Source organism: Pinus tabuliformis, chromosome 2_1 (genome assembly GCF_031772625.1).
Source record: "Pinus tabuliformis cultivar Carrire ecotype Pingquan chromosome 2_1, CPIR1, whole genome shotgun sequence".
Taxonomy (NCBI): Eukaryota; Viridiplantae; Streptophyta; class Pinopsida; order Pinales; family Pinaceae; genus Pinus; species Pinus tabuliformis.
This window is the reverse complement of record NC_142299.1, coordinates 872,187,146-872,205,474: the sequence shown is the minus strand read 5'-3', so window position 1 is coordinate 872,205,474 and position 18,329 is coordinate 872,187,146.

Below are 18,329 nucleotides of genomic sequence, written 5' to 3'. Positions count from 1 at the left end.
TATTTTTTGATGATATACTAATCTACAGCAAGTCTTGGAAGGATCATGTTGAACATGTTGACAGGGTGCTACAACTATTGGAGGAGAAACAATTATATGCAAAAAGATCCAAATGTTTCTTTGGAGTCCAGGAGGTGGAATATTTGGGTCATATTGTATCTCATGAAGGAGTTAAGGTAGACCCTAGCAAAATTAAAGCCATTAAGGAATGGAAAATCCCCACATCCATAAAGCATCTGCGAGGATTTCTTGGGTTGACAGGGTATTATCGCAAGTTTGTTAAGAATTATGGGAGAATAGCAGCACCTCTAACAACATTATTGAAGAAAGATTCATTTTCATGGACTCCGGAAGCAACAAAGGCCTTTGAACATCTTAAAGAGGCAATGTGCCAAGCACCGGTCTTAGCTACACCGGACTTCACAAAAACCTTTATTGTGGAATGTGATGCTTCAGGAAATGGAATTGGTGCTGTTCTAATGCAAGATGAAAGACCCATTGCTTTTGAAAGTCGTCCAATCAAGGGAAAGTTTTTAAGCAAAGCTATTTATGAGAAGGAAATGTTGGCAATACTCCATGCACTTAAGAAATGGCGACCCTACCTAATGGGAAGACACTTCAAGGTAAAAACGGATCATGATAGCCTTAAATACTTTTTAGAACAAAGATTATCCTCTGAAGAGCAACAAAAGTGGGTCACAAAGATGTTGGGTTATGACTTTGAAATCATCTACAAAAAAGGGAAGCAAAATGTGGTGGCAGATGCACTCTCAAGAAAGGATGAGGATGTGGAAGCATTGTTGTGTGCCATTTCTATTATCCAACCAGATTGGATAAACGAAGCAAGGGAGGAATGGAAGAATGACGAAGAAGTGTGGGCACTTATTCGAAAGCTACAACAAGATTCCAGTACTTCTGATACATTTAGCTGGAAAAATGATTCGTTATGGTACAAAGATCGCTTATACCTCTGTAAGAATTCCCAGCTAAAACAAAAGATTCTTATGGAATTGCACACTTCTCCCTTAGGAGGGCACTCAGGATTTTTAAAAACTTACCACAGGGTTAAGAAGGAATTTTTTTGGGATGGCCTTAAATCAGATATTCAAAAGTTTGTGGCGGAATGTTTGGTTTGCCAACAAAATAAAGTTGAAACAATTAAGACACCGGGTCTATTACAACCTTTATCCATTCCAAGCCAACGTTGGGAGGAGGTTTCAATGGATTTTATCACAGGTTTACCCAAGTCTGAGGGAAAGAGTGTCATCATGGTGGTAGTTGACAGACTTACCAAGTATGCACACTTTTGTGCATTATCACATCCATTTAAAGCCAGTACAGTTTCTACTGCATTTATGGAAACAGTTCAAAAGCTACATGGAAACCCAAAGATTATTGTAAGTGACAGAGATCCCATTTTCACTGGAAATTTTTGGACAGAATTATTTTCTTGTCTTGGTACTCAGTTAGCTCATAGCTCATCTTATCATCCTCAATCTGATGGGCAAACTGAGATAGTAAACAAATGTTTGGAAGGATATCTTCGTTGCTTTGTATCTGATAAACAGACACAATGGGTCAAATGGTTGCCTCTGGCTGAATGGTGGTATAACACTTCCTTCCATACAGCAACAAAAATGACCCCATTTATGGCACTTTATGGGTATCAACCACCATCCATCACATCATATTTAAGAGAAAATTCTAAGGTTCAGGCAGTGGAACATCACATCGAACATCAACAACAAGTCCTCCAACTCTTAAAGGATAACCTCGTGTTGGCACAAAATAGAATGAAACAACAGGCAGATCAACATCGCAGTGAAAGAAGTTTTGATGTAGGTGATTGGGTATTCCTACGGCTACAACCATATAAGCAAATGTCCCTAAAGCAAGCTAAGAAGGATAATAAATTATCACCAAAGTATTATGGTCCGTACAAGGTGTTGCAAAAGATTGGTACTATGGCATACAAATTGGAGCTTCCTGCAGCTTCTCGATTGCACCCAGTTTTCCATGTTTCATGTTTAAAGAAGGTTATAGGTGACAAGCTCCCAATTCAAACAATATTGCCAGAACTTGACGAGGAAGGAAAAATTATATTGGAACCGGAAGCAGTCACAGAAACAAGAACTCGACAGCTACGAAATCGATCAATTTCAGAGTATCTTATCAAGTGGAAGAACTTATCCGCTGAAGATTCCACATGGGAGGATGAGAATTTTATGCAGAAGTATCCAGAACTACTCAAGCGTTGAGGACAACACTTTTTTGAAGGAGAGGGGCATGTTGGGTCCCTATAATACTAGTGATTACCCCATTACTATTGTAGTTATACCCCTTATTTATATTGTTGTGCCCCTATTACCCCCATATTGTTATTTCTGTGCCCCATAGAATCCCTCTATTGTTATTTTTGTGGCTTTATATTATTATTGTTAGGTCGGCTGGATTATATTGTGACTCCTTAGACTCCTATATATAGAAAGGAGGTTTTGTCATTTGTATCATCCAAGAATTGTTCATTTATGTAATGTAAAGGAGGTTGCCCCCTCGAAGAGGCTGAATTCTAAGGCGTTGATCTATCTTTTCTATCTTTTCTTGAGCTGGTTTCATAACACTCTCTTTCAATAGTGCAACTCCCTTCACACTTCTGCTGACACTGTAACAACCCTCCATTCCGCGCAGTTCCCCAATCGCGCAGCTCTACAACATGGGTAGTGTAGTTTATAGTCCCGCGCCTCCTTTCAGCTGCCTGGAGCACTAAGACTATGCTTCCACCATATAGTCATCTGGTCGGATCCCCGGTGTATGGCTTCAATCGGCTACCATTCACCTTCCCTGGAAATGGCTCTCCATTCAACTTCACCAACTGAACTGCTCCACCATCGGTAATTTCCTTGATGACATAGGGTCCTAGCCAATGCATTCGAAATTTTCCTTGAAATTTATCAAACTTGTTGTGATACAATAACACTAAATCATTTACCTTGAAGGTGCGCAGTTTGATGTGTCGATCGTGCCATGCCTTTTCGCGCTCCTTTTGAACTTGTTGATGGAATCCAACCAAAAACCTATCTTCTTCCAGTTCTGTTAGCTGCGCGAGCCTTTCTTCCAAGGCTCTGTGATCCTCCATTCCTATGAATGTCACTGTGCATAGACTAGGTACAATGTATTCCATTGGCATTACAGCTTCAACGCCATAAACCAGCCTGAAAGGCATCTGTCCAGTCAGCTTCTTACAAGTTGTTCTATAAGCCCATAGCACCGCGGGTACACGCACATCCCAGTCATTTCTTTGGGCATTGCAAACCTTCGTCAATGCGCTCTCCAATATCTTATTAAATGCTTCTACCATTCCATTAGCCTGCGGGTGATATGGCATACTCTTCTGATGGTAAACCTGAAATTCCTTCGTCAAGGCACTGATTGTTTCATTAAGAAAATGCGTACCGCAATCGCTCATCAAAATTTTCAGACAACCAAACCTCATCAGCACGTACTCAAAGATGAGTTTTGTTGTTGTTGTGCTTGTACAGTCCTTCACAGGCTGCGCCTCCGCCCACTTGATTGAATACTTAGTCACGGTGATGATGTACTGCGCACCCGTCTTCTTTCCTGAAGGTTGAATTGGTCCTACAAAGTCAATTGCCCACTTCTCGAATCGATGTAACGATATCTGCGGATTCAAAGGCAACTCATCCCTCTGCCATGGTCTGCCAATCCTTTGGCGTGCATCGCATGCCCTACAATATGCTTTTGAATCCTTATGCAGTGTCAGCCACCACAACCCAACACATAGAATATTAATCGTTGTTGTTTTTCCTACATAATGTCCTCCTGCGGCTCCTCCATGAGCCTCAGCGAGGATGCTATTTCGTTCCAATTCTGGCACATAACGTCGCAATATTTCATCTTATCCCATTTTATACAAGTGTCCTGTAATGACAGAAAACTCTGTCGCACGCACCACGAATTCCTTCTTTTGTTGGCTAATATATCCTTCTGGAGTCATTCTCATCATCAAGAAGTATATAATATCTTGAAAGTGACTGTCTGTGATGCGCACCACAAAGAGTTGTGTGTCAGGTAGTCCTTCCTCCAAATTAGTAGGCTCCTCTCCTATTTCAATGCGTAACGGATGATCTGATCTGGCATTCAACCGTCCTGGTTTCACAATAACCTCAAAATCATATTCCTGAAACAACGAAAACCATCTGCATATTTATATAGGCTTGTTCACCAAGTACTTCAATGCATAATGGTTTGTATACATCTTAAAGTGTCCACCTAGAAAGTAGTGCCTGAACTTCTAGAGCGTGTATACCATAGCCAAACCTTTGCGCTCTGTCGTTGAATAATTCTTCTCAGCTTTAGATAACTTCCTACTTGCGAACGCTATAAGATGATCCAATTCTCCCTCACCATCATGTCTCAGAACTACTCCCAGCGCAATACATGACGCGTCCACATGCACATGAAATTCCTTCTTCCAATCCAAGAAGACTAGGATTGGCGCGGTGACCAATTTCTCTTTTAACACATCTAATCTCCTCTGACATTCCTCATTCTAGCAGAATGTAGCATCCTTTTTTAACAGTTTCTCCATCAGTGTGGTAATCTGGGCATAGCTTTGATGAACTTTCTATAGTACCCTGTATGCCCCAACATCGCGCGCAGTTGTTTCACACTTCTTGGTGCCTCCAAATTGATTATAATCGCAATCTTCGCAGGGTCTACCATCAAGTCTTGTTTGCATACCACGTGACCCAGCAAGATCCCAAAAGGGACACAGAACAAACATTTCTTCAGATTGAGTGCGATCTGGTACCTCCGGCATGTATCCAGCATCAGGCGTAGACTTACTACATGGCGCTTCACCAATCCAAACATTGTCCAATCGTTAAAGTATACCTCCAAAAATTTGTGACTGAAATATTTAAACGTTGCGATGACTACACGCGAGAAGATTGTCAACGCATTCTTCAGCCCAAAAGGCATCACAGTATACTGGAAGCATCCCCATTCAGTTGCGAATGTCATCTTACTTCTATCCTCCGACGTGATCTTGATCTGATGGTACCCTGAGAACCCATCAGTAAATGAATATGCTTCCTGGACACCAACATTATCCAACACCTCATCGGTGAACGAAGTTGGGAAGGGATCATGCATACAAGCGTTATTCAACTTCCTGAGATATACGTATATATATATCTCATCCTTCTGTTTCTTGTCCTCAACTACCATTGGGCTTACCCAATTAGACTCTTCTACTGGTTCAATGATGCCTACTACAAGCATTTTATCCAACTCCAAGCAGACCCTTTCTTTATACTTTGGGTTGAGGCGGTAAGGCCTTTGCTTAACTGGCTTCGCATCCGGTTTTAGAGTGATCTTCATGACACCCAAGTCCCCTATTATCCCTTTCAGATATGAAAACTTTGTAGGGAACAGATCCTGATATTCACGCAAAAATTCAACGACCTTATCTATTGTTGCATTATCCCAGGTGTCCCCAATATTTGCAAACTTCGGCTCTGCTTCTGTGCCAATGTTTACCTGTCTAGTTTTGAGCGGCACAGTGATGTCTGGATTCTCTAGTTGCGGTCCTTCAACTTCGCGGTGACCTTCAGTCTCTGGAATATTAATCTTCCTCGGATCTTCGTCTTCTTCTTCCGCTGTCACATTGTAGCACTCCAGTGCGTGGCTCAGCTGGGTAGTCCAATCGGGTTGAATCAAATCGAGAGGATCCTACGGTATCCTGAAGATCGCTGCCTTGACCTCCTGCAATTCTTCATCAATACATTCAAATCCATCCTTAAAGTTGAACGCCATAAAAAATCCTTGTCGCAAAACATCGCATTCTTCAGTTCCATGGAGGAGCTTTGCCTCCAAGTACTAATTCATCGGTTTAACATCTAAGGTATGATAAAAATGTACCCACTGTGATTGAAGCTTCGGCCCATACACTTCAGTCCATCTGGCTAAATGGTCGCGCTGGTCATTCCTCCCATCATATTTTTCTGTTAGCTGCACTTGTGGGTGACCAAACCGCACTCTCATCATCTTTTTGTACACTCGCCAATCATCAAAACTATCCTTGTGCGTGCCCCACCATCTCGCAGGCGTATCGCACAGCGCCCAATCCGAGGCCTGGAAGCGATGCTTCTTTGGCACTTCTCTCTCGAATGCATTGAGGAAGTTATCAACATTAATTAAACCATCGTAGTGAGGCATATTTCTTACCTCTGACGATGCATAGCGCAACAACTTAGTCATCATGTTACAGCGCAGCATAGATACTTCATGCAGTCGATTCTGCCAGTGCTCCAACTCTTCATCTGAATCTGATGTGCAGGAACTTTCACGGTCTGATACAATATGCCCATCTACTATCAAATTCACCCAATCCTGATCTTGCGTCATTATCTTGTAAATCTGGTCCAAATCGTCATCACTTTCATAATCGCGGACCAGTTCAGTATAGCGCGGTCCTTCTACAGGGTCCAGGGGCACCACTACACGAGCGATTTCTTCTCAAATATCATCTTCCACTTCTTCAAATTGATTACCCCATTCATGTCAGTGGCCCAATCGATCCCAAGGAGCGCGGGGTAGGGATTGTTGTCATCCATAATCTCTATTACTTCAAAATCAGCTAATGCACTTGCACCCTCAATATCAACCGTTACTCCTTGCAATCTTCCCATGGGGATGATTTTCTGTTGATTCACCATTCTTAACTGAATCGGAGACCACTGTAGTGCAGGTCTCCCCATCCTTTCCCATGTCTGTTTCGGCAAAACATTCGCATCCGACCCCAGATCTAGAATAACTTGATCCATCTCATATTCTCCTATTTGCACAGTGAGCCTCATCTCACACCCCGTTCTCGCCTTATGCCTACCAATCTTCCTCACTACATGCGGTCTGTCAGTAGTGTTTTCCTTCCCAGCGCACCTATTGATAAGCTCCTATAGTCCCTTCACAGCCTTTCTATTGCGCAACAGCTTCATACAGGTTTCTAAGAAAGTAGTAATCATGGAGGGGCCCATTTCTTCAGTCGGCTTCTCCTAACTTCCTAAGGTAGAGACCTTAACAAAGCTTTTCTTCACTTCCATAAACGTTTCTCTTGCGCATTCTAGATCAAACTCGGTCTCTTTTTCTGGCACTTTGCTGACCCACTCACCTTCTTCAGGTTGCTTCCCCTTATCTTCACCAATCATCGCTTCACTCTGCAGCACAATATTTACCTTAGGATCTTCCTCGTGAGGCTCAGCCCTCATCATCTGCAGGTTCTAATCGGTTGTTGAGGTTGTGCCCCCTTTTCACATATCTTAGCTAATAATATAGGGCAATCCTATATCGCATTGTCAAACTGAGTACTATATTGGCATGATAGACGTGTCGAATTCGAGAAGTCTCGCGCGTAGTGTCTTGGTCCCCCACAGTTGTAATAAATGACCTACCCCCAACCTCTACTAGGTGCTCCTCCACCTCAACCTCATCCACGACCCTGATACTCGCCTTGCGCTCCCCCAGCGCCTTGGTCCGGATGTCGGGTTTCTGCCTGCACCCTATATTCAGGTGTTCTATCCATCATTAATTCGTAACTACAACAATTGCGCTCATCATGACCCACCAATTGACAGAAGTTGCAGAAGAGTTGTTGCGGTGTTTGTACGAATTTCTGCAGCAAATGGCAATTGTATGTCGCATGTTTTCCAACTACCTGACAGGTATCACACCATAGCGCGGGCCTTGTACTTGGCCTTGCTAGAGCTTTCGGCCTTAGAGACATTGGTCCTCCTACTGTAACATAATTTGCGAAAACTGGACAGTGATCTTTGTCATAACCCTGGCTTTTGCACTTCAAGCAACAAACTTCTTCGCGCACCTCGATTCGAGATATTCTATCTTTCTTTAGACTCTGCATTTCTAGGAAAAGGTTCTGCAACAGTGCATGAATCTGTTGGACCCCTTGATTAGCATCTTGCATCGGTGTCTCATGCAATCTCATCGCAATTTCTAGGGCTTCCACCTAGGTCCCAATCTTTTGATGTGACAATGAAACCATTAGATGAGGCAAGAGCGAAGCCACAAACCATTTGCGGTGTTGCCCATTAGTCAGATTCATGTTAGCTTCGTGGATTGTACACTTCAATCTCTGATCCAGATCCCAGGGTGTCTCACCAAGCTTCATCGTGATCTCTTTGAATCCCACAATTGATTGCGCTTCAGAAGTAGGTCTACTGAATTCCTTATTCAACGCGGTTTGGATATCTGCCAACGTGGACATCAAGTTATCAGTGCAGTACTTAATGTACAACGTTAGCGTGCAATCCTACAAAGCACTAACCAACATTGCTTTCTTCAATTGATCATCCGTGATACCCTGAGCTTCGCATACAGCCTTCGCGATGAACCAAAACTGGTCCAGATCTTCATTTCCCACGCTCTTGAACACAACTATCTTTACTGAGTTCGCCATATTGAACGGTGGCGAAGGTGGCAGTGGTTCAGGTGAAGGTGTATGTGGCAGAGGTGAAGATGGAAGCGGTGTGGGTGGATGGCGTATTCGCGGGAACCCTTGCTTTATCAACTGAACAATGCTATGTAGAGACGTCTGTGCTGCTTCCTCGCTGTCACTTAGAGGATGTTCAATTAATGGGTTGTATTCAAGGCCTCTTTTCCCTTTATTCCTTAATGTCCTTCCACTTCGCGTAGCCCCAAACATCAAGGTAGTTGCATAACCCGCTTTTCACACAAGAGCATCTTAATCCAGGTATTTAATGATTTTAAATACTTACCTCGCGGCCCCTTGAAAAAGAGGCGCTATGCTTCGCTGTAACTAACCGAGATATCGACCGTGAAATCTGTTACAAATCCTCCTATGATATGATCGAGCCAATGATCAACAACGTGTGCAATCTTGTCTTCAGAGGCTTCTAGTCTCCGCACTAACTCTGGGGTCTAGACTATTGGACCGTCATGCCTCCACCTTCCTTGGTCGTCTACCGATTTCGTGATCCACTCATACAACTCGACCGGGAAGGAACATAAGAAGATCTTGTGTATCTCCGTGTACAGGTATCTATCTAACCACTGTTATTTTGTTAATCATGGATTCTTGTTCTCTTGTGTCATGAATTCGTGGATCTTTCTATCCAACGAGTCTTCGATCTCCTTCTTAGTTGGATTCCAATGATGCAACATCACACATCTCGTATGTAGATCCCGGTCCTAACAATGAAACCATTTGTTGGCTTGATGGGCCCTGACCCAGGTTGAACGTTAATTAGCCAAGCAAATCCCTACACTACTGGCCTTTTCAGCATGAATCCGTGGAGCGTGGACTGAAGTCTCACCCGAAGCAATATGGGGGGATGCATGAATCAAGTTTCCACACCTTGAGATAGTTGTGATGTTGTTTTATACCTAACCCCTCCCTCACGCAGACCGATGAGCCCTTTAGGGCTAATCATGCACTTCTCTTACTCGGCTTCGAGACCTTCGCGTACCTTAAATAGGCAATTCAGACGCTTATGCGCCTCTATAGTTACCCTTACTTCTTTGTCTTCCCAGATTAGCTTAAGTATTGGATAACTTCAACATGCATTATGATTATCTTCGCGTAAACATATATTCTTACTTGTGTTCATATGACAAAGTAAAACACATAGATTCGCGCATCAATACAACATTAAATCATAAACCCAATATTCAACATAACATAACTGCATATATTCATAACATAAGTAAAATAGCTCATACACAGATATCTCCAGAATAATTCTCTTTATTGATGGTTCAGATCTTCAGTACAGACTCTAACTTCCCTGCGCACATAGCTGCAGGGGTCCGCGCACTCAGTTGCAGACTTCTACCCTAGGCCTCTGCGCACACAACTGCAAAGCCTCTGTCCTACGCTAAGACTCTTCTCTCTTAGCTCTCACAAACCCATTACATCAATCAATTGCCCAAAAACTTACTAAGAACTACTTAGACTCTTCTAAGACTCTCCCTTTTTATACATTCCCATGGTTTGCAGACCAAGGGTGGATCTCATCAAGCCGACACAAGTTACCTAAACTAAGGGTGGAAACCCTTTTTGACTCTTTACATCTTCGCGCTCCGCGACCACAAAATGCGGAGACTTTACATTCTTTATACAAAAGTTGGGCCTTTAGCCCCAAAACTTGGGTTTTTAGCCCCAAAATTGACCTTAGGGGACTCGTTCCCAACCGTAGTTGTGGCTTGAGTTACTAGTCCTGGAAGCCTTGGTTGGAACAAACACTCTAGAAGCCCTGGAAGGCTTGGATGGAGACCATCTAATGATGTCTTTGTGATGTCTGACCATGAGGTGGAATCATCGTTTGATGGGTTGAGGTGGATGGCCTCTGGAAGCCCTGAATGAGTTTTGATTGATGTGTTCTATAAGATCCCACATTCATGCTTGGAATATGGCACGGGGGTGAATGGATGAAGAGAGATTTGACTAAGCCATTCTACGGTTGAGTGGAACGTGGAAATCCCATCCTAGGTTTGGATTTTGCATCATTAATGAATGGTATTTCTCCTTGTATTTCTATGAGCATTTTGATGGATTATATGTGGTCTATATGACTGTACTTTCATGAGTATTTTCTACTGCTATTATGTTGGTTATGTATGTGTTTTATGACAGCAGCCATGTGTGGCTCTCATCATGTTTTTACTTATAATTGAATGATCAATGTATCTATGACCTAATGGATGGAATGGTAGTTGATGCATTGAGGCATCAATGGTTCTTAGCAATTCTCAGCTAAGTATGAGACCCCTATGCTCAGAACTATTAATTACACCTGTAGATTACACATTTGTAATATGTTTGACGAAATGTCTGTCATGGCTAGTAGGGGTCTATTTAAGGTCTTGAACAATTTTTTGCTTTAGTACTATCATTTCCATGTTATCTTACTGATTTGAAGAGATGGATCAATTTTGGGCAGTGACCTGGGCTCTAAGCCTGAAAAAATGGCTTAAATCCCGAGTTCGTCGGCACAACACTGGCAATTATGGTCCACAGCCGCTGGCAGGCAAGCCTATGAGAGAGACTTTAGGTTGTTGGCCGCTTCCTTGCCCATAGCATGAGAGCGACCATGGCCCAAGAGACCTAAAACAACAGTGGAACATGGGGACAGGCTATTTGAGTGGCTGACTTGCCCTGTAAGAGTTTTGTTGATGATCTTGGATTTCTCTATGGTGTGTTTCCATCGGTTCCACTTCCTTAATGTGACTTAGGAGGTCGAATCATATCATAGTGGTCTCTCATCGCACGTTTACCCCGATTGGCCGATTGCTTGGGTAGATGTGGGAGGACGGTGTTACAAAGTGGTATAAGAGCATGGTTCACCCCTCATACTAGATGGTCAATGTATTGGTCATGCATGCATGTTAGTTGCATGTGTGTCTCTCACACTTGCATTCCATGTGCTTGTTGCATTTGCATGATGTTGTTCATGGTGGTAGTGATGTCGTCATGTGAAATTTGAGGTGTGCTTGGGGAATGCATCGTTGTGAGTGTATGACTGGTTACATGTCGATTTATGTCACTTACATGTATCATTGCAGTATGCTTGGTTACATTCTTGCATGTTTGGTTACATTCTTGTATGCTTGGTTGCATGTATCATTCTTGTAGGTTTGATTTCAAATATTATTCATTCATGCTTGGTCATATGTGTTTATGCATATATGTGGATGGTTATGCATCGCTTATGCATGTTCATGTTTGCATGTGGTCAAGTGTATAGTGACGTAATGATGGTGGTTGTCATGCATGAGGTCATGGTGTGTGTTGTTGTTGAGGTCATGCATTGATGACTGGACCCTAGCTAGAATGACAGTTGCATGGTTATATGCTTATGTACTATTTTTATATATCATTATGATTATGTTATGCATGTATCATGCTAATCTGTTGATCTTGCAGACAAGGTATCCTCCCCAAGCTATACTAAGGTATGTTGGTTTATTGTGATTTGGTTTAGCTGACATGATATACCTTGCAGGAAGAAACATCAAATGGCTAGAAAGATGGTTGACTACAAAGACTCTCCCTATGAATCCGAAGAGAAGTATGGTGTTGGGAACTCTTCCGATTTGGCAGTGACACTGAGAAGCTTAAAGGAAGAGATAAGGAGTTGTAAGGTAGATAATGACAAAATCATATAGTCATAGGAAAAGCTAGCAAAGGTAAATGCAGTCATACTTCAGAGCTTATCGGATTTGCAGCAACAAGGGCCGCTTTGGATCAATCATGAGCAGGAGAACAAAAATAATGGGGCATATGGCAGTAGATCGCATGGCGGTCACCGATCAGATAGAGAGGACACAATCCGAGATGGCAGATTGTTGGACACTCCGGAGAGGAGAAGGGACAAACACATGTATGATTCTAGTTCTGATTCAGATAGGCACTATGATCGTCATCGGTATCATCCTTACAGGAGGAGTGATAGGGGATACTTTCCGGATGAATTTAAGAAAGCAAAGCCACCTACTTTTGATGGGGAAATGAAGAAACCATGGGATGCAGAGGCATGGTTGCTTGGCATGAGGAAGTTCTTCAAGTTGCATGATTATTCAGAGAACATGAAAGCTAGAGTAGCTACCTTCAGTCTCAAAGGTAAAGCAGACATTTGGTGGGAAGATGTGAAGAATGTCAGGTGTATTAATGAAGAATATTTTTCTTGGAGTGAGTTTGAGCAACTATTTAAGAAGAAGTACTTTTCAGAAAGGTACTTTGATGACAAAGCAAAAGAATTCTATGAACTAAAGATGGGTTCCATGACAGATGACAAGTACATTAGTAAGTTCTTATAGTTACTGAGATATGTTCCTTACCTCACAGAGAAGAAGGCCAAGATTCGTAGGTTCATTAGTGGGTTACCGATTGCATCTAAAGACAAGATTGAGTTCGATGAGCCTAGATCTTTGGAGGAAGCCATTCGAAAGTTGAAGCATTGTTATGGACAATCGAAGCGCAACACTGAAACTAAGGTAAGCTGGAGAGGTAATGTAAAGAATAAAGGAAAATGGGATAAAAAGCGAGTAAGGCCGCATGGTACATATAACAAGGAGAATGTTGCACCACCTAAGAGGTTCAATGCATCAGATAGAGGACAGGGACATTGATATGAAGAAAAGAATAAGGATGGAGGCTGGAAGCCTATAGAGTGTTAGACTTGTGGCAAAGATCATCGCATGAGAGATTGTCCGCAGAATCAGGGTGGTAGACCTCAGATATACAATGCATAGGAGGCACAGATTGTTGGAGATGTTGGTCAGAGTATTCCACGTATCTATGCAACTTGGATAACAAACGGACAGAGCATCAGGCATTTATCATCGAGATGGATGGTAAGATTTGTGATCAAGTTATTTCTATTTTGATTGACACTGGATCTAATTGTAGTTATGTTAGTCCTAAATTGGTGGATAAGTGTGGTTTGAATAAGGAGTTGCATGGAGAGTCTTGGTTAGTGCAGCTGGCTACAGGTACAAATAAGTGAGTGCATCATTGGGTAAGAGCTTGTGCATCTGACTTAAATGGTATGCCTATTGCAACACATTTGAATGTATTATCGTTGGGTTCATACAATATGTTATTGGGCATGGATTGGTTGTATCTACCAAAAACCAAGGTAGACTACTATGACAACAAAGCTATTGAGTGTGTTAATGACAATAGAGAACCAAGAGTTTTACAAGGTAAGAAGAAGGCCACATCAGTTAGGATGGTGACAACTATGCAAGCAAAGCGTAGCCATAGGAAAGGGTGCAAGCTATTCACAATGCACATTTCTAGTGATAAGGGTAAGGAGGTTGAGAATGCAAATGTGTTGAACAAGTACCCAGTTTTACAGCAGTTCAAGGATGTATTTCTTGAGGACATTACAGAGTTTCCACCTCACAAGGAGGTAGACTTTTCTATTGAGTTAGTGCCAGGGGCAGCTCCAACATCAAAAGCACCTTACAGGATGAGCACACCTGAGTTGGTAGAACTGAAGCTACAACTGAAGGAAATGTTGGACAAGGGATACATTAGGCCAAGTGTATCACCATGGGGCGCACCAGTCTTGTTTGTGAAGAAGAAAGATGGTACTCTCAGATTATGCATTGATTACAGGCAGTTGAACAAAGTGACTATCAAGAACATGTACCCTTTGCTGAGGATTGATGACTTGTTTGATACGCTGAAGGGAGCAACAATGTTCTCAAAGATTGACTCGAGATCCGGATATCATCAGGTATGCATCAAGGAAGAAGACATTTACAAGACTATGCTTAGGACCAGGTATGGGCATTATGAGTTTGTTGTAGTTCCATTTTGCTTAACTAATGCTCCAACTACATTCACGTGCTTGATGAATAATGTATTGAATAATGGATAAGTTTGTTATTGTGTTCATTGATGATATACTGGTATATTCTAAAAATGAAAAAGAGCATGTTGACCATCTAGCAATAGTGTTGAAATTGTTGAGAGAGCATCAATTGTATGCTAATCTTAACAAATATAGTTTCTTTCACACAGAGGTACATTACTTGTGGCATGTTGTCTCCAAGGAAGAAATTGCAGTAGATCCAGAAAATATAAGAGCCATCATGGAGTGGGTAGCTCCTAAGAATGTGGATGAAGTGAGATCCTTCATGGGTTTGGCAAGTTACTACAGGAGGTTCACCAGGAACTTCTCACAGATTGGTTATCCTCTCACATCTTTGCAAATAGAAGGTAAGAAATTTGAATGGACAGAGGAATGCGAGGCTAGTTTTGAACAACTCAAGGAGTTGTTAACACATGCACCAATGTTGAAGATTATAGACTTGGACAAAGAGTTTGCTGTGTGCACAGATGCGTGCAAGAGAGGACTTGGTGGAGTCCTTATGCAGGATGGACAAGTAGTATGCTATGAGTCACGGAAACTAAATGAGCATGAACAAAACTATCCCATGCATGATCTTGAGTTGGCAACAATTATACATGCACTGAAGATGTGGAGACACTATCTTCTGGGTAGGAGGTTCACATTGATGAGTGATCACAGTGGGTTGAGGTATCTATTTGACCAACCAAATCTGAATGGTAGGCAGGCTCGGTGGTTGGCCATGATCAACGAGTTCAACTTTGAGATCAGATACATCAAAGGCAAGGAGAACAGAGTGGCAGATGCTCTTAGCAGGCGAGTACATGTGAATCACTAACAACTATGAGCTCTTATGGGATAGATTTACAGGACATGATCTTGCGGGTAGAACAAAAGGATGTCAGATATGATTGCGCACAGGTTGCAACATAGTACAGGTAAAGTTACATGTGATGGTACATGTACAGGTACAGGTAGTGGTATAGGTTTAGGTGCACAGTACTTGGACCACTGTCTTACAACAGATGGATTGGTCAGGTTCTAAGATCGGATATATGTGCCAAATGACAGTGATCTCAAGAAGGTGATCTTGAGGGAGATTCATGCGAAACCATGTTAAGTTCAGTTACCAGAAGACACTGACAGCAGTGAAGAGATCTTACTTTCGGTTGAATTTGAAGAGGGATGTAGCAGAGTTTGTGGCTAGAATTTGAAGAGATCTTACTTTCGGTTGAATTTGAAGAGGGATGTAGTAGAGTTTGTGGCTAGATGTTTTTATTGTGAGTGAGTGAAAGTAGAGCGTAAACATCCAGGTGGACTGTTATAGTCGATCACGATTCCAAAATGGAAATGGAAGGTCATTTCCATGGACTTCATCACAGGGTTGCCAAAGACAGTGAAGCAGCATGATTCCATCATGGTCACTGTGGACAGGTTGAAAAATTTTGCACACTTCATTCCGGTGAAGTATACATTCTCAACTAGTGATGTGGCACAGGTATTCATCAAAGATGTGGTTAGACTACACAGTGTTCCAAAGAAGATTGTATCAGACAGGGATGCGAAGTTCACTTCCAAGTTTTGGAAGAAGTTATCTATAGGTTTGGGCACAGAGTTGGCCTTAAGAACAACTTATCATCTGCAAACAGATGGACAGACATAGAGGGTCAACAAGATATTAGAGGACATGTTGTATATGTATGTGATGCATCAACAATGGAAGTGGGAAAAGTATCTCCCTTTGGTAGAGTTCGCATACAACAACGGTTATCAGGAGTCATTAAGGATGAGTCCTTTTGAGGCACTGTATGAGCGGGTTGTAACACTCCCACTCCTATTAGTTGGAGTGATTCAATTAGCAGGGTATTGATTGGACCAGATATGTTGGCAGACATGGAATAGGAAATGCAAGTAATCAAGGAGAATCTAAAGGAAACATAGGATAGGCAGAAGAGTTATGCAGATAGGAACAGGTTGTCCAAGGAGTTTTAGGTGGGGAACAAGTGTATTTGCGCATCAAACCAAGAAGAGCTCCTTGTGGATTAGCTCATGTGCCAAGCTGACACCACGGTTTTGTGGACCCTTCAGCATTATTGAGAGGATTAGGCCAATAGCCTATCGACTTACACAATGAAAGTCCATGATGTTTTCCATGTCTCGTTGCTTAAGAAGTATGTTAAAGATGTTGATCATGTAATTGACTAGTCTGTATTGCAGGTGGAACCAGATGGAGAATTCCAGTTGGAGCCTCAATGTATATTGCATAAAAAGGTGCTCATGCTCCAGAACCGAGCAATCGAGCAAGTTAAAGTGCAATGGAAGCACTTTGGGCCCAATGAAGCTACATGGGAGATGGTGGATCAAACGCGGGCCATGTATCCTTCCTTGTTTGCCGGTTGGTGTGGTATATGCCTTATGGTGGTTTAGTATTTGCTTATGTTGGTTTAGTATTTGCTTATGATGGTTTGGTATTTTATTTATGGTTGTTGATATATGCTATATGATGTTTTCATATATGCTTAGACATGGTGTTTAGTATATGTTTTGATATATGCTTTGGTATATGATTTGGCATATGTTTTGGTATCTATAGTTTGATGATGTTGCTAAATGTACACCCGTGTATGGATGTAAATACCGTAACGAGCTATATTATAAATCTCCACTATGCGATACGGGTGTCATGTTATTATGTTATCATGTGGTTCTTTTATCATGATGTTATGATGTTATATGAGTTGGCACTCAGCGGGATGATCATTATAAATACCGTAATGAGCTATATTATAAAGCTCCATTATGCAGTATGTTGTCATCTTGTCATGATGTTTTTCTCTTGAGTGGATCTTTCATTGTAAATACTGCATTGAGCTATGTTATAAAGCTCCATGAGCAGTACATTTTCTTCAACGAGTTGTTGAGGTATATGTGTGGTTGAACACTGAAGACGGTGTCCCCCAAGGGGGAGGGTTCTGTAACAACCCTAGTGAAAGTTCCATGTAATAAAAGTTAAAAACAATAACCATGGTCGATGGGATACTTATTCCAAGTTGAATGTTGGGCAAGACATCCTAGGGGGTGCTCATTTGGTTGGTTATGGCTAAGGAAATTGACAAAGGCAATGGCTAAGGCTTTGGAAAGGAAAATGGCATTTTTAGCACATTTATTTATGAAAATAATGGAAATTAGGAGAAAAGGAAGGTGAAAGGTCGCAGGTTGCATGTGAGGAGGAAAATGAAGGAGAATAATGGAAAATCAAGAAAATAGAGGCCTCATTCATAAAAAAGGCTTTTGAGGATCAATTGGTAACATTTTGTCAGTTCAGTGTTGGAGCTCTTTCTCATTATTCTCTCTCTCATACTCTTGGACACTTAGAGTTTTCTTGGAGCACTCTTAGAGGTGTGGAATACTTGGATTCATGGAGCAAGAAGGCGAAGGAAAATTAGGAAAGCACAAGGAGGCATCGGGATCAACAACTACATCAGATTTGCTTGCAGTTATTGAGTTGCATGTATGATTTCTTCACTAGTTTTGGCATGCATGACACATGCATGTGGTTTCTTGGTTGTGATATGTCATTGGCATGGAGGATTGCCTGGATTGATAGTGGATTGCCTAGTCTTGCCATTTCCTAGATAGCCATGGTGATTGTGGGTTTATTTTCATTGTTTGTTTTTAGTTGGTTCTCATGTTTCCTTAGCTTGGGTTGAGTTATTAGTTCCTGGAAGCCCTGGTTGGAAAAACGCTCTAGAAGCCCTATAGCAACTTGGGTTGAGTTACTAGCCCTGGAAGCCTTGGTTGGAAAAATGATTAGGAAGCCCTTGGTGGGTTGAGTTATTATTCCTAGAAGCCTTGGTTGGACAAACGCTCTGGAAACCCGACAACAACTGTGGGTTGAGTTAATAGTCCTGG